Genomic DNA, 25,621 nt, shown 5'->3' with positions numbered 1-25,621 from the left:
TATTATTATTCCAGTGTGGTTTGGGTCATTTCCAATTTTAGAATGACAACAGCCACAAACGCCTTGAAAGGGGGAAAAGAATATGTAGGTAGTAAGTGACTTTCTTCTTCTCTTTTCAAAACAGCACACACAGAATATCTCATTCAATTTTTTGAGTTGGAAGATAAAAGAAGAATGAATGGTATTGGGAAAACACTAACTTCTTTGAACATCTCACTCAGGAGTACTGAAAACAAATTCATAAGGGCTAGAAAGTGTCTTCCAAAGACTCAGATTAATTCACAACCAGTTTTATGTCACTCATTTCAGGAGTGGTGTGTACATGTTGGGTGGGATGGAGGAGGTCATCAGTCAAGGTTACACTGCTGCTACAAATCACAAGTAAATTCACGGGGTGATCAGTTCCATTCTTATTTCAATTTAGGATGGGCTCTGCCAGCTTCCAATTGTGGATTACATGCTCCACAAATTTAGGCTCACAATAATTTATATTCTATCACCTCCTTATCTAAAACAGAAAACAATACCTTCCCTGAAATGAAATGGTTGCACTACAGGACATGAAAATTTATAGAAACCAGTTGAGAAAAGAAACTGATGATTGCTGAGGGGTTTAATGAAACAAAGATATAGTACCCTTCATCTACATTCAAAAAAACGCTATTTGTACACAGTAGATATAATAAAATTAACGCTATACATACTATTTCATCTTTAGCTTTTTGTATATGTTAAATATATACTTAAGAAATATCTATGCCCAATGTATTCAATATACAGCTACTAAATACTAAATCTGTAAGAAAAATTCAAAGCTGTCAATCTTATGAGGACTTTGTCAACATCTAGAGCAATTCTGCTTACTTCAAAGGCAGTTTCTTGCCCAGGCAAGAGAGATCTGCAAATAAGAAAAGACTCACTACAGAGAAGACTATGTCCACAGTTTGTTTCCTGAGCTGCCCTCCTGGAACTTGTCTACGTTTGCCCTTTTTATCTCCAGATTCTTCTCTACTTTACCATTCCAATTTGAATATCTTTATGATAACAACTTCCAGCTCTTTATCCTCTCCCCATACTCCTAATTTACTTCCTGCATTATACTCTGCTGCTGAGCTTTCTTGAGCCACTCCTATGACCCAACTGACATACCTAGGAGTGTGATCCCCCTTCATAGTTATGCCAAATAAACGAAACCAGAATAAGTCATGCCAAAATAGCCTTTTCCATATAAGAATTATTTTGATCTAAAGGTAATTAAAAAGCAGTAAAGCAGGAAAGCTCTCTGCCCTTCTATGTGCCTAAAAGCAGGACATAAATTTAGAAAGATGTCCCTCCTTCCCTCTCTAAACATCACAGGAACAACTTTAGACTCTTATCAGCCTGGAGATGGCACCAGAGGAATCTATGTAACAGACTTTACCAACTAGCCTTGATCTCCCATTCCTTTCCCATATATTTGCCTTCCTACAATTTGCCACCTCTAGGGACTCAAGGTCCTTTGCTTTTGCCTTGTCACTTCTCTAAAATTTATTGCTCTTTGTTGAAAATGCTACATAAGCCTGAATTCTGAGCCACCTCTTTGAGTTACTCATTCCTAGGCTTCTCACATTAACATGTATATATGAGATATAGATGTTAATAAACTTCTGTTTGTTTTCTCTGGTTAGTCTGCCTTGTTACAGAGCCTAGCTGAGAACCTAGGATGGGTAGAGGAAGAATTTTCTCCCCTAGGTGAATTCTCAGAGCTTGCCTCCTTCATGGCTCAGCGCAGACAGAAATAATCACATAGAAATTCTCAGGCTTAAATAAGCAGCAGTACTAAATATGTTTCCTAGTTTAATTGTAAAAGATATAAACTATTTCCTTCTTAATTTCTATTTAAAGGAGCAAAGTTGTAACACTATATCAAGAATTATTTGCTAAATGTTCACTGCTCCCAAGATATCACATATCTTACAAATCAATGAAGAACTTAGAATAATAGCTTTGTTAACAGGGAAGAGGATGTTCTGGGCAATAATACATCTTTGTTGAACTCTGATGTTACTAAAAGTGGCTTCTGTGACATTGCCGAAGGCAAGGACATTTCTGTGCTTCGTAATCACCTTTGAAATTATTTTTCAAGACTGTCTAACTGTCCTACTTGATCTCTCCCAATTTTTAAGAATACTAAACTTTGCAATCCTATTTTAGGTTATAGGCAAAGTTATTAGTTAATGTTTGTTGAATAAATAGGCAGAATATATGTAGATAATAAGTTTCATACATGTTTTCCCCCACATGACAACTACAGTCTGAATGCACAGATGTAGAAAAGAGTTTCAGATGTTATTGAAATATAAAATGTTAACTATGTTCTGCCCTTTCCTTTATCCCTAGATTCTCTTGAGCAGAATTCTGATCTCCTGTTTCCTAAGCCAAATAATTAAAAGTAACAATAGGTCTGCATAATCAACTACTTCCTAAAAGCTCAATACTAAAACAAGTAAGATGATTTTCCACTACTAATCAGTTTTCAGCCAACCAGCAAGCACCCACAAGAAACAAAATCAGTACAGTTATCTGAACAATAGTTTCCCATCCCTGATGCTTCAAAAGTTTGGATAGCTCTAATATTTTAATAAATGGGTTTCCATGCATCACACATCAGTCTCATTTTTAAGCTTTCAATGAAATTTTCATCAAGAATAATTAAGAACGTTCACTGCAGTGTTAGTCACAAGAGCCAAGATATTGAAACGACCCAAGTGTCTGTCCATGGATGTATGGACAAAGAAAACATGATTTTATGTATGTGTGTGTACACACACACACACACACACACACACACACACAAAATGGAATATTATTCAACCATAAAAAGAGGAATATCCTGTTATTTGTGACAAAATGGATGAGTCAGGAGAGCACTATGCTAAGTGAAATAAATCAGACACAGAAAGACAAATACTCTATGATCTCACTTATATGTGGAATCTAAAAAACCAAGCTCATAGAACCAGAGAGTAGAATGGTGGTTGTCAGGGTCTGCAGGATGCAGGAAATAGGGAGACGTTGGTCAAAAGGCACAAACTTCCAGTTATAAGATGAGTAAGTTCTGGGGACCTAATGTACACCATGGTGATTACAGTTAACAATACAGAATTTTATATTTGAAATTTGCTGAGAGAGTAAATCTTAAATGTTCTCACCACACACAAACACACAAAAGGTCACTATGTGAAGTGCTGGGTGTGATAACTAACTTGATGATGGTAGACATTTCACGATGTATATGTATGTTAAATCACCATGTTATATACACCTTAAGAAAATCATATTGTACAACCTAAATATAAACAACTTTTATTTGTCAATCATATCTCAATAAAGCTAGAAAAAATAATAATAAAGAATAATATATGCTATATCTTCATGAGGCTTAAAAGCTCATAAAATTAATTAATGATTTATTAATGGGTTTACAGTTTAGAGACATTTTCCTCAGTTATGTCATAGAAAGTTCAAGTAAGTTACCATGATAGGGGGTATTCAACATTATTTTAAAATATACTTAAGGTGGGAACACATAATTTTATAAATATTTACAGTCCATACTTTTTTTTTTTTTTGTGGTACGCTGGCCTCTCACTGCTGTGGCCCCTCCTGTTGCGGAGCACAGGCTCCAGCCGCGCAGGCTCAGCAGCCATGGCTCACAGGCTCAGCCGCTCCGCGGCATGTGGGATCCTCCCGGACTGGGGCACGAACCCGTGTCCCCTGCATTGGCAGGCGGACTCCCAACCACTGAACCACCAGGGAAGCCCTACAGTCCATACTTTTTATCTGAAATACTCTGCCTCATACCTTGCCATAAACATTTATTCCTCACGCCTTCCATTATTTGAAATTCCTAAAAGCCAGGTTTGGTTTTTAAAACTCATTCCATATTTGCACATTCTACAACACATTTTCACACACCTTCTCTCCCAAATGGCCTTGACCTTAAGTAGTATACATGGTAAATACTTTTCTTTTTTTTACGTATTTGTAAAAAGAAACATTCATTTATTTACAATTACTTTAAAACTTGCTTGCATAAATGTTTCTATCTGCCCTAAATTATAAGTCTTGAGGTAATGTCTGTGTCTTTTTATCAGTAAATACATTTTTTTTGTTTTCACAGAAGAAAAATATTTATAAGCCTTATAAATCATCACATACATCACATACAAAGGACAAGGCAGAAAAGAGGGAAGATAAGATCCAATATGCAGAACACTGTAGAAAGATCACAGAGCTCTTTAGAGGCAGAGCTGAGTCTGAATTTCTGCTCTGCTGCTTATTTTGTGACTTCAGTCAAGTTTCCTAATATCTCTGGCCTTATTTTTTTCCCTACCTCAGAGGATAGTAATGAGGACTAAGCTAATGTATATAAAGTACTTGGTAGAGTTGCTGGAATGTAAAAAGTTTCCAGTAATGGTAGTAACTGCAGTTTATCATCATTATTGTTGTAGACATTATTTTTGTCTTCCTCTCATTATTGGAGCTGGTTATTCAGTGTCCTAAGGCCTTTTTCATCTCCTCACCCTTCACCTTCCTTTTGACCCCTGTTCTTTACTGCAGAACTCTTTCCAGCTCTTCTCATGAGTGCCCTAAGCTTCAGATACCACCCTTTCATTGCTAACTCCCAAACTGATATCTCCAGTCTGGTTTCCTATTCTACATCCCCAGTTAAATGCTGAAATGTTGTTTCAAATTTAACATGTCTAAAACTAATTTATTTCTCTCATAATCTTTCCCACATCAGTAGGAGTGGTGGACAAGAAGCCACAAGTGCACAGAGAACTAGGCCAGGCTTAGGTACACGAAGATCCCCTAAATCTCTCAGCCTTCATCTCCTGACCCTGTAAAGTTCCTCTGGGATGGGGAGAGCCTTGCTCCCACAGACTTTATATCTCATGTATACTGCTGGTGTCCAAATCCTGGCCATTGCAGTCATTGCCATTGCCTTGTTACCGGTGAGTCCTGGCACTAAACAAAAAGACTCCTAGATATTTCTGGGTTTTAATTCTGGTCCCTTCCTAAGTCCATAACTTTGTCTAAGTCACAGCCCTGCTCTGTGGCTTGATTTCCTCACTTGTAACACAAGGGTGAAGACACTAACACTAAGGTAACCATATAATTTTAGCCCAAACCAGGACCCTTTTTTTTTTTGCAGTACGCAGGCCTCTCACTGCTGTGGCCTCTCCCGTTGCGGAGCACAGGCTCCGGACGCGCAGGCTCAGCGGCCATGGCTCACGGGCCCAGCCGCTCCGCGGCATGTGGGATCCTCCCAGACTGGGGCACGAACCCGTGTCCCCTGCATCGGCAGGAGGACTCTCAACCACTGCACCACCAGGGAAGCCCAAACCAAGACACTTTTGAGAATGAAAGGGAGCTGTTAATAATTATGATTAGAGTCACAAGCATACCATGACTATTCTGGGCAAACCAGGAAGTAGAGTGGCCCTAGCTATCACTCATATCCCTTCTTGCATTTCTAATAGTTGAAATAAATACATTTTTAATACCACATAGCACAATATCAAATTTCAATGTTAACAAATGACTTCAGAAAGAAAAAAACCTCTTTGTATTTCCAGTTACAAATGGATAGAATTTAAACATGAATAGAATTTAAATTCTGTTACAAAAAGCCAACCTACCAATAATTAAACGTAAAAATATTAACATATATGAGTCTGTACCTGCATAACAGGTCTATTTCCAACCTTTTCCCCATACTCATATATCAAATAAATAAATAACAACATAAAGGAAAAAAAATTTTTTTTAAGAGAGTTCCAGGGCACATGTGCCTCTGAAATGAAAATAAAGTTGGTTAATACTTTGGAACTATTTACTTTAAAACTAAATTCTTAAATGACATGGGGAGCACTTATCATATTAGATGACAAGTGACGATACAATGAACAGTGTTATAATGAATTCTTCCCAGAAATCACAGGGATAGAGTATTATGTTCTCAGTTTCCAGGTTGCCAGTTTGGTATTATTTTGAAACAGTAAGAATTCTGATTGGTTCTGGTTCATGAATGTCTATGCAAATTCCAAGTGATAAAACATGCAGTTGTTACTGTACAAACTGTAGAAGTTGTAAACCCAGATAATAACTAATGGAAAACCAATTTTGCTTACTTTTTTCTGAAGCTAGCACTGAAACCATGAGAGTAGGAAGGACTTGAGTGCTAAATTATGTGTACTGAGGCAGCAGTTCTTTAATTTGAATAACTGGATTTTAGTTCACACCTGCTATCTAGCAAGAAACTTCCTGAGAGTATTTGGATTTTTAATGCTATCCTTCTTTCTGTATCTTAGCAATGTGTATAGTCTTACCTTTAAATGTCTTTATTAAAACATATAACAACATTTTAAACTGCAGATACCATCACTCTATATATCCCTTATATTAATAAATTTCCAAATGCCTTGCCTTACCTTCTACCCGTGCTTTTAAAAATTCTTCCCTCTTTTTCTATCAGAATTTTACCTTCTAAACCCAAAGCCATTCACGTTAGCCCCTACTTAAAAACCTAACAGCTCCTACCACATATAGCAAGATTCTTCAAAGTTAAGGCATTTGGTAACCACCATATCTTTCTTTTTCCTGTATTATTATTTGTTTAATAGTTTTTTTTAAATGAGCTTCCTTTTATAGCGTAAGTAAATTTCGTGCCACTTGCACAGTGGAATGCAGTTCATCTTGCTTTATCAGTCAGAAGAGAATAGGTTATGCAGAGGTAACAAAAGAGCCCCAAATCCCAGTGCCATAAACTGGGTTAATTTATTGCTCACGCTACTAGTCCATTGAGGTTAGTCATGATTCTGGTCCACATTTTCTTTACTCTGTGACCAAAGCTAATGGAACAGCTTCTATACTGGGACATTGACAACTTTACTGCAGAGGGAAAAGAGGATATGGTCAATCCTTGCTCTTAAAGCTTCAGCTTAGAAATGACACAGATTGGTTCCACTTTCATTTCCTTGGCCAGAGCAAGGCATGTGGATAAGACTGAATGGGCCAGGGAAATCTAATCCTTTCCTAGCGAGTGCAGCAGGTAGTTTGAACAATAATACAATCAAACACACTTATCAAGAACAGAAGATAATTAAAATAAAATGGAATGAAAACAAAATGTTATTAATTTCTAGTTAGATAATATTTCCTACCAAGTGTTAAAATTTTGCCAACTGATTTTCTTCTTAATATATTTAGAATATTTGGAAGAGAACTGTATCTCTCTATATGATATAATTCATATCCACATCCAGGTATAACATAAAGTCATTCACCTAAAATCATTACCAGTATGATTTCCACACCTATGAAAATACATCTACAAAAGTCAAAATAGAACTCCTAAATAAGGCTCTCTGAAACTCTGATCCAAACTCACATTTCCAGTGTCAGCTCCAGCCATGCATTTTCCTTCCTCTTGTTCCCACTGCTCCCTATGCTCCCTTTTTGACAAATCCCAACCTCCCCAACCTCATCTCTACGGTACCACACCTTCTGTTGCTTAATTGCACCATTATTTGATGAACCAAGACTCGCTTCTGTTATATTTACCAAGCACATGCAATTCACGCCTCGGCCCTTATTCTCATACAGACAGTCTTGCAGTCTTCTTTAGTGAGAAATAACTCACAGACTACTTTTCAGATGAAGTATAAACTGAAGAATAATTTTAAAAATGGAAAAGGAAGTGACTACAAATTTAAGGTTTTGGCCTAAGATGAAGGGTAGTCAAAACATTATGAACATTACTACTTAGGTAAAACTGTTAAAATGTGTTTATTTACTATAATTAAATGTCAACGAAGAAATTGGACAAACTAACATGGAGGAGGGAGATAAATTATTCAGAAATGTTTTGCTCTTTTCTGATTTGTACACTTTGCAACATAAACAGCATCAGAACCTGCAATATAGATAATCACTAAATCCAAGAGAGTCGTAGTTTCTGGACTTGAAAAAAGAGGCTTGTGATCTATGAAATTATTTATGGATAGATAAAACTTACAAATATATACTATACAGCTACAGATCTTAAAGGGATTAATCTAACATAATGACTTCTATTCAAGCAAAAGCATGAAGAAAAGTGTAATTTAAAAAGCAAAATGGAGGGTAGGAGGAAGATGGTGGAAGAGTAAGACGTGGAGATCACCTTCCTCCCCACAGATATATCGGAAATACATCTACACATGGAACTGCTCCTATAGAACACCCACTGAACGATGGCAGAAGACCTCAGACCTCCCAAAAGGCAAGAAACTCCACACGTACCTAGGTAGGGCAAAAGAAGAAAGAAAAAACAGAGACAAAAGAATAGGGACGGGACCTGCACCAGTGGGAGGGAGCTGTGAAGGAGGAAAGGTTTCCATACACTAAGAAGCCCCTTCGCGGGCGGAGACTGCGGGTGGCGGAGGGGGGAAGCTTCCGAGCTGCGGAGGAGAGTGCAGCCACAGGGGTGCGGAGGGCAAAGCGGAGAGATTCCCGCACAGAGGATCAGCGCTGACCAGCACTCACCAGCACGAGAGGCTCGTCTGCTCACCCGCCGGGGCGGGCGGGGCTGGGAGGTGAGGCTCGGGCTTCGGTCAGATCGCAGGGAGTGAACACAGCCTGAAGGGGGCTAGTGCGCCACAGCTAGCTGGGAGGGAGTCCGGGAAAAAGTCTGGAGCTGCCGAAGAGGCAAGAGGCTTTTTCTTGCCTCTTTGTTTCCTGGTGCGCCAGGAGAGGGGATTAAGAGCACTGCTTCAAGGAGCCCCAGAGACGGGTGCGAGCCGCAGCTAATAGCGCGGACTCCAGAGACGGGCATGAGACGCTCAGGCTGCTGCAGCCACCAAGAAGCCTGTGTGCCAGCACAGGTCACTATCCACACCTCCCTTCCAGGACCTGTGCACCCCGCCACTGCCAGGGTCCCGTGATACAGGGACAACTTCCCCGGGAGAACACACGGCATGCCTCAGGCTTGTGCAACATCACATTGGCCTCTGCCGCCTCTTGCCCCGCATCCATAACCCTCCCTTCCCCGGGCCTGAGTGAGCCAGAGCCCCCGAATCAGCTGCTCTTTAACCCCGTCCTGTTTGAGCGAAGAACAGATGCCCTCAGGCGACCTACACACAGAGGTGGAGCCAAATCCAAAGCTGAACCCCGGGAGCTGTGCGAACAAAGAAGAGAAAGGGAAATTTCTCCCAGCAGCCTCAGGAGCATAAGATTAAACCTCCACAATCAACTTGATGTACCCTGCACCTGTGGAATACCCAAATAGACAACGAATCATCCCAAATTGAGGAGGTGGACTTTGGGAGCAAGACAGATTATTTCTTCCCCTTTTCCTCTTTTTGTGAGTGTGTATGTGTATGCTTCTGTGTGAGATTTTGTCTGTAAAGCTTTGCTTTCACCATTTGTCCTAGGGTTCTGTCCATCCGTTTTTTTCTTTTACTTAAAAAAATGTTTTCCTTAATAATTATTTTTTATTTTAACAACTTTATTTTATCTTACTTTATTTTATTTTTCCCTCTTTCTTTCTACTTTTTCTCCCTTTTATTCTGAGCTGTGTGGATGAAAGGCTCTTGGTGCTCCAGCCAGGAGTCAGTGCTGTGGCTCTGAGGTGGGAGAGCAAACTTCAGGACACTGGTCCACAATAGACCTCCCAGGTCCATGTAATATCAAACAGCAAAAATCCCCCAGAGACCTCCATCTCAACACCAACACCCAGCTTCACTCAACGACCAGCAAGCTACAGTGCTGGACATCCTATGCCAAACTAGCAAGACAGGAACACAACCCCACCCATTAGCAGAGAGGCTGCCTAAAATCAGAATGAGGCCAAGAAACCCCAAAACACACCACCAGACGTGGACCTGCCCACCATAAAGACAAGATCCAGCCTCATCCAACAGAACACAGGCACTAGTCCCCTCCACCAGGAAGCCTACACAACCCACTGAACGAACCTCAGCCACTGGGGGCAGACACCAAAAACAACGGGAACTACGAACCTGCAGCGTGCAAAAAGGAGACCCCAAACACAGTAAGATAAGCAAAATGAAAAGACAGAAAAACACACCATAGATGAAGGAGCAAGGCAAAACCCCACCAGACCTAACAAATGAAGAGGAAATAGGTAGTCTACCTGAAAAAGAATTCAGAATAATGATAGTAATGATGATCCAAAATCTTGGAAATAGAAGAGACAAAATGCAAGAAACATTTAACAAGGACACAGAAGAACTAAAGAGGAAACAAGCAATGATGAACAACACAATAAGTGAAATAAAAAACACTCTAGAAGGGATCAATAGAAGAATAACTGAGGCAGAAAAATGGAGAAGTGACCTGGAAGATAAAATAGGGGAAATAACTACTGCAGAGCAGAATAAAAAAAAAAAGAATGAAAAGAACTGAGGACAGTCTCAGAGACCTCTGGGACAACATTAAATACACCAATATTAGAATTATAGGGGTCCCAGAAGAAGAAGAGAAAAAGAAAGAGACTGACAAAATATGTGAAGAGATTATACTTGAAATCTTCCCTAATATGGGAAAGGAAATAGTTAATCATCCAGGAAGCACAGAGAGTCCCATACAGGATAAATCCAAGGAGAAACATGCCAAGACACATATTAATCAAACTATCAAAAACTAAATACAAAGAAAACATATTAAAAGCAGCAAGGGAAAAACAACAAATAACATACAAGGGAATCCCCATAAGGTTAATAGCTGACCTTTCAGCAGAAAATCTGCAAGCCAGAAGGGAGTGGCAGGACATATTTAGAGTGAAGAGGGAGAAAAACCTACAACCAAGATTACACAGCAAGGATCTCATTCAAATTTGATGGAGAAATTAAAACCTTTACAGACAAGCAAAAGCTGAGAGAGTTCAGCACCACCAAACCAGCTTTACAACAAATGCTAAAGGACCTTCTCTAGGCAAGAAACACAAGAGAAGGAAAAGACCTACAAAAACAAACCCAAAACAATTAAGAAAATGGGAATAGGAACATACATATAGATAATTACCTTAAATGTAAATGGATTAAATGCCCCCACCAAAAGACACAGACTGGCTGAATGGATACAAAAACAAGACCCATATATATGCTGTCTACAAGAGACCCACTTCAGACCTAGGGGCACATACAGACTGAAAGTGAGGGGATGGAAAAAGATATTCCATGCAAATGGAAATCAAAAGGAAGCTGGAGTAGCAATTCTCATATCAGTCAAAATAGACTTTAAAATAAAGACTAGGGCTTCTCTAGTGGCGCAGTGGTTGACAGTCCACCTGCCGATGCAGGGGGACATGGGTTCGTGCCCCGGTTGGGGAAGATCCCATATGCCGCGGAGTGGCTGGGCCCATGAGCCATGGCTGCTGAGCTTGCACGTCCAGAGGCTGTGTTCCGCAATGGGAGAGGCCACAACAGTGAGAGGCCCGCGTACCGCAAAAAAAAAAAAAAAAAAAAAAAAAGATAAAGACTATTACAAGAGACAAAGAAGGACACTACATAATGATCAAGGGATCGATCCAAGAAGAAGATATAACAATTGTAAATATTTATGCACCCAACATAGGAGCACCTGAATACATAAGGCAAATACTAACAGCCATAAAAGGGGAAATCGACAGTAACAAAATCACAGTAGGGGACTTTAACACCCCACTTTCACCAATGGACAGATCATCCAAAATGAAAATAAATAAGGAAACACAAGCTTTAAATGATACATTAAACAAATGGACTTAATTGATATTTATAGGACATTCCATCCAAAAACAACAGAATACACATTTTTCTCAAGTGCTCATGGAACATTCTCCAGGATAGGTCATATCTTGGGTCACAACTCAAGCCTTGGTAAATTTAAGAAAATTGAAATTGTATCAAGTATCTTTTCCGACCACAATGCTATGAGACTAGATATCAATTACAGGAAAAGATCTGTAAAAAATACAAACACATGGAGGCTAAACAATACACTACTTAATAACGAAGTGATCACTAAAGAAATCAAAGAGGAAATCAAAAAATACCTAGAAATGACAATGGAGACATGACGACCCAAAACCTATGGGATGCAGCAAAAGCAGTTCTAAGAGGGAAGTTTATAGCAATACAATCCTACCTTAAGAAGCAGGAAACATCTCGAAAAAACAAACTAACCTTGCACCTAAAGCAATTAGAGAAAGAAGAACAAAAAAATCCCAAAGTTAGCAGAAGGAAAGAAATCATAAAGATCAGATCAGAAATAAATGAAAAAGAAATGAAGGAAATGATAGCAAAGATCAATAAAACTAAAAGCTGATTCTTTGAGAAGATAAACAAAAGTGATAAATCATTAGCCAGACTCATCAAGAAAAAAAGGGAGAAGACTCAAATCAACAGAACTAGAATGAAAAAGGAGAAGTAACAACTGACACTGCAGAAATACAAAATATCATGAGAGATTACTACAAGCAACTCTATGCCAATAAAATGGACAACCTGGAAGAAATGGACACATTTCTAGAAATGCACAACATGCCGAGACTGAATCAATTCAGGAAGAAATAGAAAATATGAACAGACCAATCACAAGCACTGAAATTGAAACTGTGATTAAAAATCTTCCAACAAACAAAAGCCCAGGACCAGATGGCTTCACAGGCGAATTCTATCAAACATTTAGAGAAGAGCTAACACCTATCCTTCTCAAACTCTTCCAAAATATAGCAGAGGGAGGAACACTCCCAAACTCATTCTACGAGTCCACCATCACCCTGATACCAAAACCAGACACGGATGTCAAAAACAACGAAAACTACAGGCCAATATCACTGATGAACATAGATGCAAAAATCCTCAACAAAATACTAGCAAACAGAATCCAACAGCACATTAAAAGGATCATACACCATGACCAGGTGGGGTTTATTCCAAGAATGCAAGGATTCTTCAATATACACAAATCAATCAATGTGATACACCATATTAACAAATTGAAGGAGAAAAACCATATGAGCATCTCAATAGATGCAGAAAAAGCTTTAGACAAAATTCAACATCCATTTATGATAAAAGCCCTCCGGAAGGTAGCCATAGAGGGAACTTTCCTCAACATAATAAAGGCCATATATGACAAACCCACAGCCAACATCGTCCTCAATGGTGAAAAACTGAAAGCATTCACACTAATATCAGGAACAAGACAAGGTTGCCCACTCTCACCACTCTTATTCAACACAGTTTTGGATGTTTTAGCCAAAGCAATCAGAGAAGAAAAGGAAATAAAAAGAATCCAAATTCAAAAGAAGAAGTAAAGCTGTCACTGTTTGCAGATGACATGATACTATACATAGAGAATCCTACAGATGCTACCAGAAAACTACTAGAGCTAATCAATGAATTTGGTAAAGTAGAAGGATACAAAATTAGTGCACAGAAATCTCTGGCATTCCTATAGACTAATGATGAATAATCTGAAAGTGAAATCAAGAAATCACTTCCATTTACCATTGCAACAAAAAAGAATAAAATACCTAGGAATAAACCTACCTAAGGAGACAAAAGACCTGTATGCAGAAAATTATAAGACACTGATGAAAGAAATTAATGATGATATAAATACATGGAGAGATATACCATGTTCCTGGATTGGAAGAATCAACACTGTGAAAATGACTCTACTACCCAAAGCCATCTACAGATTTAATGCAATCCCTATCAAACTACCACTGGCATTTTTCACAGAACTAGAACAAAAAATTACACAATTTGAATGGAAACACAAAAGACCCCGAATAGCCAAAGCAATCTTGAGAATGAAAAACAGAGCTGGAGGAATCAGGTTCCCTGACTTCAGACTATACTACAAAGCTACAGTAATCAAGACAGTATGATACTGGCACAAAAACAGAAATATAGATCAATGGAACAGGATAGAAAGCCCAGAAGTAAACCCAAGGACATATGGTCACCTTATCTTTGATAAAGGAGCCAAGAATATACAGTGGAGAAAAGACAGCCTCTTCAATAAGTGGTGCTGGGAAAACTGGACAGGTACATGTAAAAGTATGAGATTAGAACACTCCCTAACACCATACACAAAAATAAACTCAAAATGGATTAAAGACCTAAATGTAAGGCCAGACACTATCAAAATCTTAGAGGAAAACATAGGCAGAACATTCTATGACATAAATCACAGCAAGATCCTTTTTGACCCACCTCCTAGAGAAATGGAATAAAAACAAAAATAAACAAATGGGACCTAATGAAACTTAAAAGCTTTTGCACAGCAGAGGAAACCATAAACAAGACCAAAAGACAACGCTCAGAATGGGAGAAAATATTTGCAATGAAGCAATTGACAAAGGATTAATCTCCAAAATTTACAAAACAGCTCATGCAGCTCAGTAACAGAAAAACAAAGAACCCAATCCAAAAATGGGCAGAAGACCTAAATAGACGTTTCTCCAAAGAGGATATATAGATTGCCAACAAACACATGAAAGAATGCTTAATGTCATCAATCATTAGAGAAATGCAAATCAAAACTACAATGAGATATCATCTCACACCAGTCAGAATGGCCAGCATCAAAAAATCTAGAAACAATAAATGCTGGAGAGGGTGTGGAGAAAAGGGAACACTCTTGCACTGTTGGTGGGAATGTAAATTGATACAGCCACTATGGAGAACAGAATGAAAGTTCCTTAAAAAACTACAAATAGAACTACCATAAGACCCAGCAATCCCACTATTGGGCATATACTCTGAGAAAACCATAATTCAAAAAGAGTCATGTACCAAAATATTCATTGAAGCTCTATTTAAAATAGCCAGGACATGGAAGCAACCTAAGTGTCCTTGAACAGATGAATGAATAAAGAAGATGTGGCACATATATACAATAGAATACTACTCAGTCATAAAAAGAAACGAAATTGAGTTATTTGTAGTGAGGTGGATGGACCCAGAGTGAAGAGTGAAGTAAGTCAGAAAGCGAAAAAGTACCGTATGCTAACACATATATATGGAATCTAAGAAAAAAAAAAGTCATTAAGTACCTAGGGGTAAGACGGAATAAAGACAGAGACCTACTAGAGCATGGACTTGAGGAAATGGGGAGGGGGAAGGGTAAACTGTGATAAAATGAGAGATTGGCATGGACATATATACCCTACCAAACGTAAAACAGCTAGTGTGAAGCAGCCACACAGCACAGGGAGATCAGCTCGGTGTTTTGTGACCACCTAGAGGGGTGGTATAGGGAGGGTGGGAGGGAGGGAGACGCACGAGGGAAGAGATATGGGAACATATGTATATGTATAACTGATTCACTTTGTTATAACGCAGAAACTAACACACCATTGTAAAGCAATTATAATCCAATAAAGATGTTAAAAAATTGTATAAAGAATAAAAAAAATAGTTACAAAAAATAAAAAAATAAAAAGCAAAATTGTGAGGCTACCATCACCTTGATATGAAAACCAGACAAAGGTATCACATAAAAAAGAAAATTACAGGCCAATATCACTGATGAACATAGATGCAAAAATTCTCAACAAAATACTAACAAACCAAATGCAACAATACATTAAAAGGATCATACACCATGATCAAGTGGGATTTATCCCAGGGATGCAAGGATTTTTCAATATTCACAAGTCAATCAATGTGATACACCACATTAACAAAACGATGAATAAAAACCATACAATCATCTCAAATAGATGCAGAAAAAGCTTTTGATAAAATTCAACATCCATTTATGGTAAAAACTCGCCAGAAAGTGGGCATAGAGGGAACATACCTCAACATAATAAAAGCGATATATGACAAACCCACAGATAACATCATAGTCAATGGTGAAGAGCTGAAAGCATCTCCTGTAAGATCAGGAAAAAGACAAGGATGTCCACTCTCATCACTTTTATTCAACATAGTTTTGGAACTCTCAGCCACAGCAATCAGAGAAGAAAAGGACTCCAAATTGAAAAGGAAGATGTAAAACTGTCACTATTTGCAGATGACATGATACCATACATAGAAAATTCTAAAGGCACCAGCAGAAAACTACCAGAGCTCATCAATGAATTAGGTAAAGATTCAGGATACAAAATTAATATACAGAAATCTGCTTCATTTCTATACACTAACAATGAAATATCAGAAAGAGAAACTATGGAAACAATCTCATTTACCATCACATCAGAAAGACAAAAAGCTAGGAATAAACCTCCCTAAGGAGGCAAAAGACCTGTACTCTTAAAACTATAAAATGCTGATGAAAGATACTATAGACCACATAAACAGGTGGAAAGATACACCGCGTTCTTGGATTGGACAAATCAACATTGTTAAAATGACCATACTACCCAAGGCAATCTACAGGTTCAGCGTAATCCCTATTAAATTACCAATGGCATTTTTCAGAGAACAGGAACAAAAAATTTAAAAATTTTTATGGAAACACAAAAGACACCGAATAGCCAAAACAATCTTGAGAAAGAAGAATGGAGCTAGAGGAATCACACCCCCTGACTTTGGACTATACTACAAAGCTACAGTCATCAAAACAGTATGGTACTGGCACAGAAACAGACACATAGATCAATGGAACAGGATAGAAAGCCCAGAAATACACCCACATGCTTATGATCAATTAATCTACAATAAAGGAGGCAAAAATATGCATTAGAGAAAATGCAGTCTCTTCAATAAGTGGTGCTTGGAAAACTGGACTGCTACATGTATAAGAATGAAATTAAAACATTCTCTAACACCATATACAAAAATAAACTCAAAATAGATTAAGGACCTAAATGTAAGACAGGATACTATAAAACTCCCAGAGGAAAACATAGGCAGGACACTCTTTGACATAAATTGCAGCAATATTTTTTTGGCTCTGTCTCCTAGAGTAATGGAAACAAAACCAAAAATAAACAAATGGGACGTAATTAAATTTAAAAGCTTTTGCACAGTAAAGGGAACTATAAATAAAACGAAAAGATAATCTATGGAATGGGAGAAAATATTTGCAAACCATGTGATTGACATGGGATTAATTTCCAAAATATACAAACAGCTCATGCAGCTCAATATCAAAAAACAAACAACCCAATCAAAAAATAGGAAGTAGACCTAAACAGACATTTCTACATAGAAGACATACAGATGGACAACAGGCACATGAAAAGATGCTCAACATTGCTAACTATTAGAGAAATGCAAATCAAACCAGAATGAGATATCACCTCACACCAGTCAGAATGGCCATCATTAAAAAGTCTACAAACAATAAATGCTCTGAGAGGGTGTGGAGAAAAGGGAACCCTCCTACATTGTTAGTGGGAATGTAAACCGGTGCAACCATTATGGAGAACAGTATGGAGGTTCCTTAAAAAACTAAAAATAGAGTTGTCATATGATCCAGCAATCCCACTCCTGGGAGTATATCCAAAGATAACTCTAAATTGAAAAGATAAATGCACCCCAGTGTTCACAGCAGCACTATTTACAATAGCCAAGACAAGGAAGCAAACTAAATATCCATTGACAGATGAATGGATAAAGAAGATGTGGTATATATACGCAACAGAATACTACTCAGCCATAAAAAAGAGTGAAATAATGCCATTTGCAGCTTCATGGATGGACCTAGAGATTATCATAGTAAGTGAAGTATGTCAGACACAGAAAGACAAATATCATATCACTTTTATGTGGAATCTAAAGAAGTGATACAAATGAACTTATTTATGAAACAGAAAGAGACTCACAGATGTAGAAAACAAATTTATGGCTACCAAAGGGGAACTTGGGATTAACAGATACAGACTACTATATATAAAATAGATAAACAATAAGGACCTACTATATAGCACAGGGAACTATATTCAGTATCTTGTAATAACCTATAATAGAAAAGAATCTGAAAAAGAATATATATATGTACAATTGAATCACTTTTCTCTACACCTGAAAGATTACAAATCAACTCTACCTCAAAAAAATAAAAATTTAAAAAAGCAAAATTGATTAAAAGTATCCTGTTATATTCTCTGTTACTTCTCTCTATAGATAAAATATATGCTAGCAAAAATTAATTTTGAACTATACTGTTATTAGTTTAGTAGCACAGCTTGAGGATTTTAAATCCCTAATATGAATAACTAACAAAAATATCAATCTTGTACATAAATAATTAAGATACTGATATAGTTTGTTAATGATAAAATAAATTCCTTTTTCTAAATGCAAAACCGATATATGTCTTTAAAAATTAAAAAAGAACAGGTGATAAAAGGAAAATCCCCTTTTTGCTATTTGGCCTACTTCTGTAATACACCTGATCTTATACTGTCACCATAGATATATTGCTTCCCTAGCATACCAATGAATGTTTGGAGGAAATTTGCTGAATACTTCTTCCAATAATTATTAAAAAGTATTTTTCATGTAGTATGACTACAAGCAATATGCAGTATGCATATTTGGAGTACATGGTTAATTTTTATTTTTTAAACTTTCTTAGTGTTTTAATGAGTACCAGGTAAACATTTAACATTATTTATTAAAAATCACATCATTCTCATTTTTCCTTTAGAATGAATGTAGAAGATATCACTAAAATGAAATAATGGGAACATCATATCCTCTCATTTGTAACTTTGTTACTTTCAAACCCTTATATATTTTCTCGTGATGGCAGACTTTTCCATTTTTGTTATTTAATGATTATTGACTGAATGGTAAGGCACTGAGGAATTTAAAATACTGCAGGATACAGACATTGGAATTTATAATCTAAAAGAGAAGATACATCCAAACTCAAATCACTATCACATAAGACAGTATAATTATCATAAGTTATACAGGTAAGTGCTAGAGGGGACAACAGGGGATATAATAAGCATTGTTCTCTGGGGCTAATCAGAGAGATTGCAAGGAAAAAGTGATACCTAATCTGGGCAAAAAATAATGCTTAGAAGTCAGAGTCAGAGATTCAAAAGAGGGAGAAGGAGGGTAAATCCTAGGCAGAAAGCACAGCATGAGGAAAGGCAAAGCGATCAGAAATCATAATGGATATTAGGGTGATAGCAGGGGGTTTCGATTGACTAGACTTCTGTGTGGGTAGCTGGGAAGACAGGCTGGGTGTTGTATCAGAGTGCAGATTTGAGAAAAATATCTGCTGAATGAATACAATAAACCAGACATTCAGTGCAAGTTAGAACAATGAATTGCCAAATAAGGATCTATCTGGCTATTTTGGTGTGCCTAATTACAGAGTGAAAATGTTGTATTATAGGAAGCAAATACTGAATCAGCACATTAAGAAAGTATCCCTAATTAACAATACTTTTAAAGAGTCAGAATATTTGAAGTACCAGAATAGATTATTTTTGTTTTTGTGTATATAGAAAGCCAGGAGAGATGGAGGTGCATAAATAGACACAGATAAATAAATAGAAAGTATTCTAATGCACTTATCTGTTAGGAAGTGCTTATTCTAGTCTAGAAAATGTGTTATTGACAAATGTAAGAATAATAAATATTGTTACAGGATATTTACTACTTATGTGTGCAGAACATTACATTTTTATGAGTGTCTTCAGAAATACTCATTTAAAGTTCATAAAAGCTGTGGATAAAAGGGAACCCTCAAATGTTGGTGGGAATATAAATTGGTGCAGCCACTTTGGAAAACAGTATGGGGGTTTCTTAAAAAACTAAAAATAGAGCTACCACGTGATCAAGCAATCCCACTCCTGGGTACATATCCAGAAAAAATGAAAACTCTAATTTGAAAAGATATATGTACCCCAGTGTTCATAGCAGCACTATTCATAATAGCTAAGACACAGAAGCAACCTAAATGTCCACTGACAGATGAATGGATAGAGAAGATGTGGTGTGTGTGTGTGTGTGTGTGTGTGTGTGTGTGTGTGTGTGTATAGACATATATATACACACATACACACGCATATATATATACATACACACAATGGAATATTGTATGTTATATTGTATATTAGGAGTATGGGATTAACAGACACAAACTACTATACATAAAATAGACAAGCAACAAGGATTTACTGTATAGCACAGGGAATTATATTCAATATCTTGAATAACCTATAATGGAATATTACCTGAAAAAAATAACTGAATCACTGTGCTATACATCTTAAACGAACACAATATTGTAAATCAACTATACTTCAATAAAAACAAATAAAAAACGATATTGTTCAACACAGCAATTATATTGTTCCTGTTTTACAGATGAAGACTGGGGCTCAGAGAGGCCCAGACTGTCCCAGTGCCAATGATAAGGGAAATGATAAAAGCTCAAATTTGAAGCCAACTCAAAAATGTGCATCTTTCTTCTACCCAATTGTTGCTTCCCTAAAAGCAATGGACTTACTGGCTTTTTGACTTTGAGAAAGTAATTCAGACCCTCTAAGCCTCACTGTCTTCATCTGTACAATGGGAATAAAAGTCACACTTCACAGAGGTATCAAGCTGGTTCTGGAAAGTTATGTTTTTTCTAGGAAACTATTTTATCTGTTTCCAAATGCACTGGACAGCATTATTCATAATATTCTCTTATGAATTTTAAAATCTTTACTATTTTTATATGCCCTTTTTTCTCATTCTAAATACTGTCTGTGCCTTCTCTCTCTTCTTAACCAGTATTGCCAGAGTTTTCTCCATTAAATTTGTTTTCTCTAAGAACCAACTTTTGTTTTTGGATCTTCTCTAGTATTTCTTTGCTTTGCATTATTTTTTCCTCTTGTCTTTTAATTTCCATCCTCTGCTTACTCTACAGACTAACTCTGTATTCTAGCTCTCACTTCTTGTGGATCTTGTCCGTTACTAATTTCAGTGTCCTGGTTTCCATTATGATTCCTTCTTAACTCATTAATTAATGTGAAGTTTTTTTTTTAAGTTTACAGACTAAAGTAAACGATGTGATAAATATCTTTCTATTGCTTTGCAGTGTTATCACTGAAAAGACATTTTGCACAATACCGATTATCTGGATTTACTTAGAATTTATTGGAATTTACATTTATATAAATTTATTCTTTGTGCTTGAATATGGTAAATCTTCATAAGTGTTTTATGTTTGCTTGAAAAGAATGAAGTTCTCTATGTGTTAGGTTCATTATTTAACTCTTACATCAAGCTTGCTATTAAGTTTTCCAAATTCTCTAACCTCTGCTATTTTTTGTCTTCTTGATTGAGCATTTATCTAATTTTTTCCACTCCTTTATTTCTATAATATGTTTGAAAAGAATGAAGTTCTCTATGTGTTAGGTTCATTATTTAACTCTTACAGCAAGCTTGTTATTAAGTTTTCCAAATTCTCTAACCTCTGCTATTTTTTGTCTTCTTGATTGAGCACTTATCTAATTTTTTCCACTCCTTTATTTCCAATCTTTCAATGACTGTCTCTTGTAAACTGCACATAACTGCATTAAAAAAATCTAGTGTGAGGAACTTTGTCTTTAATAGGTATGTTTAATTGAGTTATTTTCACTTTAATAACAGGTACATTTACATGTAACTAATTTTGCTGGTTTTTTTTTTTTTTGGTGGTGGTTTCTCTTAACCATGTTTTTTTCCTGTAATCTTCCCCTTTTCCTGTCTTTATTAGTTTGACTCATTCTCTTTTTTCTCTCTGTACTAGTATATATCTTTAAGAGATTATACTTATATTTTTAACACCTATATTTAACAAGTTGCAAACTAATTATAATCTCCATTTCCTTCTGAAAACAAACCAAAGAATACAGAGGGTTTTTTTTTTCCCCCAAAGTTCCCATACCACATTCTATGTTATTTATCTAGAAGTTTAGCTTTCCAAGTTTTTTTTTTTACAAAATTTACTTAAGTATAACATTTGTTATATATGTATATATATACACACACACACATACATACCCATATACTGCACAAATCATAAGTGTGCAGCTTTCAGTATAATCGAAAAAATTATACTATTTCCTTTTTTTCTTTTAAACATATTAAAGTCTCTTAAAAGTTTTTTTTTTTGGTAATACAAGTTTCTTTAGGTATTCATTCTTCCATCTGTCACACTTGGTGGCTTTCTTTTCTTCATAAATTGATGTAGTTTAAAATTTTTGACTATCTCATATTTGCTTTCCATGGAAGTCTCATGTGTCCTGGATTCTGACAATTGCATGTTTCTTTCTGAGTTAGCTCTACAGATGTCTCCAGTTTGGGACCCACTTTTTCACTCTTCACGCTTCTCCTATGGTTCCCCCTTCACAAAGGCAGTGTGAAATTATAAGCCATATTTCCCCACAGTAAATGCTCCTGGTTTTGCTTTCTCATGTGTGACGCTATTTCTATTCAAGGTCCCAAGTGGGCCACAGAGAATTTAGCAGCTTGCCTAGCCCAGGTCAACAGTTTTTCTTGTCTCTGTCTCAGAGCCTAGGTAGCCCATCATAGCTCCAGAGTCAAGACCTGCACCTTTGTCTTCTCAGCACCTAAAACACTAGCCTCTCACCCTTTAGGCTGGCTTCTGTTCTGATATTCCCATGGGCTCACTGCTCTCATTCTCATTGGTGGCACATGGGCATTTCTCTCAAGTTCAGCTGTGAATTAAACCTGTATTTGCCTGTGTGTGGGATGCATGTAGGAGGTACCAAGGATGATGGACAGGAGGAGGTTTTCTATCAGCTAAGTATACTGTATTTTCTAGAGGTATGTTAAATGATTTTAACATGGATTTTCCTTCTTAACAGTTTTAATTGTAAAGTACGCATTACATAAAATTTACCATTTTAATTAACCATTTTAAATTTTAATCATTTTTTATTGTACAGTTCAGTAATGTTAAAGCATATTCACCTTAGTGTGCAAGCAACCTCCAAAACTCATTCCATTTCCAAAACTGAAACTCTATACCCATTAAACAAACTCCCTATTTCCTTCTTGCCCCTGCCTATGGCAACCACCATTCTTCTTCCTGTCTCTATAAACCTGACTACTCTAGGTACCTCATATTAGTGGAGTCATACGGTATTTGTTCATTTCACTTATCATCATGTCTTCAAGGTTCATTCATGTTGTAGTAGCCAGAATTTCTTTCCTTTAAATATGAATAATATATCATTGTTTGTATATAGAGTTTGTTTATCCATTCATCCGTCAAATAACACTCGAGTTGCTTCCATCTTTTAGCTATTGTGAATAATGCTGCTATGAACATGGGTATTCAAATATAACTTTAAGACCTTGCTTTCAATTCTTTTGGACATATACCCAGAAATGGAATTGTTAAATGATATATAATTCTGTCTTAAAATACTGTTTTCCAGACTGGTTGCACCATTTTACATTCCTATCCACAGTGCATACAGTTTCTAATTTTTCCACATGCTTCACAACAATTGTTGTTTTGTTTTTGTTGTTGTTTTTTATCCTAAGGGGTCTGAGGTAATATCTCATTATAGTTTTCACTTGCATTTCCCTAATGATTAGTGATGCTGAACAGTTTTTCATGTGCTTGGTCATTTTTATATCTCTTTTGAGAACTAAATGATTAAAAAAAACTTTTGATTGAAATATAACTACATAGATATAGAAAAGCATGCTGATTGACTTAAAGTTTTGTTTCCAACTAATTATAGTTGATTATATGGACAAATGGTTTTCATTATGTTGAGATAATTCAGAGTACATCAAAATCAGCATACTATCCCCATCATGAATGGTATTATCATTTTACCTGGTGTCTTCTCAGGAAACAGCTACGATTAGAGATCTCAGTTTCTGTCTATGAATTGCCTCAATAGTTGACCCTAAAACATCTAGAAATAGTATATCTCAAATATGAATCCAAGGTAATGGTAGATTTTACCCTGAAAATTCCATCCTAGGTAACTGCATAAAACCTGTCAACCAACTAATAAACAAAAATATAGTGAATGCTATTTTACCTACAAATGGAAAATCTGTTGTAGGAATTTTTCATGGTTAACATATCCTGCATTTTTTGCTTTCTTTCTAGAACAGATTGAGGCAAGCCACCACAGTGGCCAAGCTAGGAGGAGGGTTGTTGCTCAGCACAGAGAAGAGTGAGAAAACCTGTTTTTTTTTTCGGGGGGGATGGGCAGTAAAGAATTTGAGGTTATTCTAAGAATAGTCCACAAACATGAAAGTTCTTTGTATATTTTGTTTAGTTCTTTGTATTTTTCCTACTTGGGTATTATCTGTTTTCACTCTTCTCTAGTAGTGCGTGTAACCAAGGAATAATGGTACAAAAAAATAAATAAAATCTAAGAATAAGTTGAAATAAAAGAAGTAATACACATTTCTATTAAAAAGTTGTACAATTTGTTATTTGCAAAAAGAACAAGACTCTTATTTTGAGACCTCTGACCTCTAGACCTTCTACTGAGGAAGAGAGAAACATCTAATTTTAGCGTCCCCTTACCATCAGTAGACATTTCTCTTAAGTTTGTAAATTAATTCTATGAAATACAGGAAACTACATACACAGATTTCATAATGTTCATAATTCTTGACTGGTAACTTTCAGGTTTTTTCTATTGAAAAAAATCATAAGGATTAAAGCTGTAAACTATTACATCTAAAAATATTTAATCAATTAACTTCCTAATAAAGCTTGACTGATGAAAAGTATGTGCTGGGTGTTTTAAAAGAAGCTCTTTCATGTTTTCATTTTAAGTAATAATTGCATTTCTTTTACATATTTCTTTTTAATCAGTGTATTTAAAATGTGGTCTGGATTTTCACTCAACTACCATATAATTTATTTCTACTTCTTTGGAGTAATTCCCTAATAAAATGATTAATGACAATAGCATAATGATTAATAATGATATATTATACTTCATGGCTCCTAGGAGATACAAGCACTTTATTACAGATTTCATTGCCTTCATCAGTATTAGGAGACAGAATGAGAGGATACTATTCTTTTTATGAGAATTTAAAACATAAAAGAGGTTAAAGCCATGTCAAATAATACTTACATGTTTTTGTGCCCATGAATATGAATATTAGTTCATATCTGTTCTATACTAATATTTCTTTTATGTGCCTACTATAAACCAATGTGATCTGTCAAAAAGAGAAAGGTTTATACTTTCTCATACTTGCCTATAATTACCAACTTTATCCTTATTTTGTTTAATTTCTCCGACTTCCAGGAATGTACTAAAAGAATTTAAAGTGATAATAATTCATTTTGACTTGACAATTTTCTGTCTTTCACTTAAGTTTGGGAGTTTGGAAATTATTAGTATAATTTAAAAATACCCAGCAGGAGAAACTGCCTTGGCAATATTTAGAAATACCTGCCTCAAGATCCAAAGTCCTGTAGCTTATTAGGACAACGCTGGGTCTGAAATTTGGATTTCCTGAAGTCTAGGCTAGAGTTTATATTCTAAGTTTGTGAAACATACAGTTGCAATGTTGTCTACCCACACTCATCAGAATATGCTGCAAAGTAATGTAGTTATAAAGACCAGTTTCAAAGATTCTTTAAAAGAAGACCAATTTAAAAGAAGTAGAGTCATTGA

The 25,621-nt window shown here is 36.3% G+C and overlaps 1 protein-coding gene across 1 annotated transcript in view; it reads right to left on the bottom strand.

Moving 5' to 3' along the window:
• The window catches only part of SLC2A13 (solute carrier family 2 member 13), a 426,062-nt gene that overhangs the window by 58,919 nt on the left and 341,522 nt on the right, over nucleotides 1-25,621 (bottom strand). The window lies entirely within an intron of this gene.

The sequence above is a fragment of the Phocoena phocoena genome, chromosome 11 (assembly GCF_963924675.1).
Source record: "Phocoena phocoena chromosome 11, mPhoPho1.1, whole genome shotgun sequence".
Classification (NCBI taxonomy): Eukaryota; Metazoa; Chordata; class Mammalia; order Artiodactyla; family Phocoenidae; genus Phocoena; species Phocoena phocoena.
This window is presented reverse-complemented; position numbering and strand designations above follow the sequence as displayed.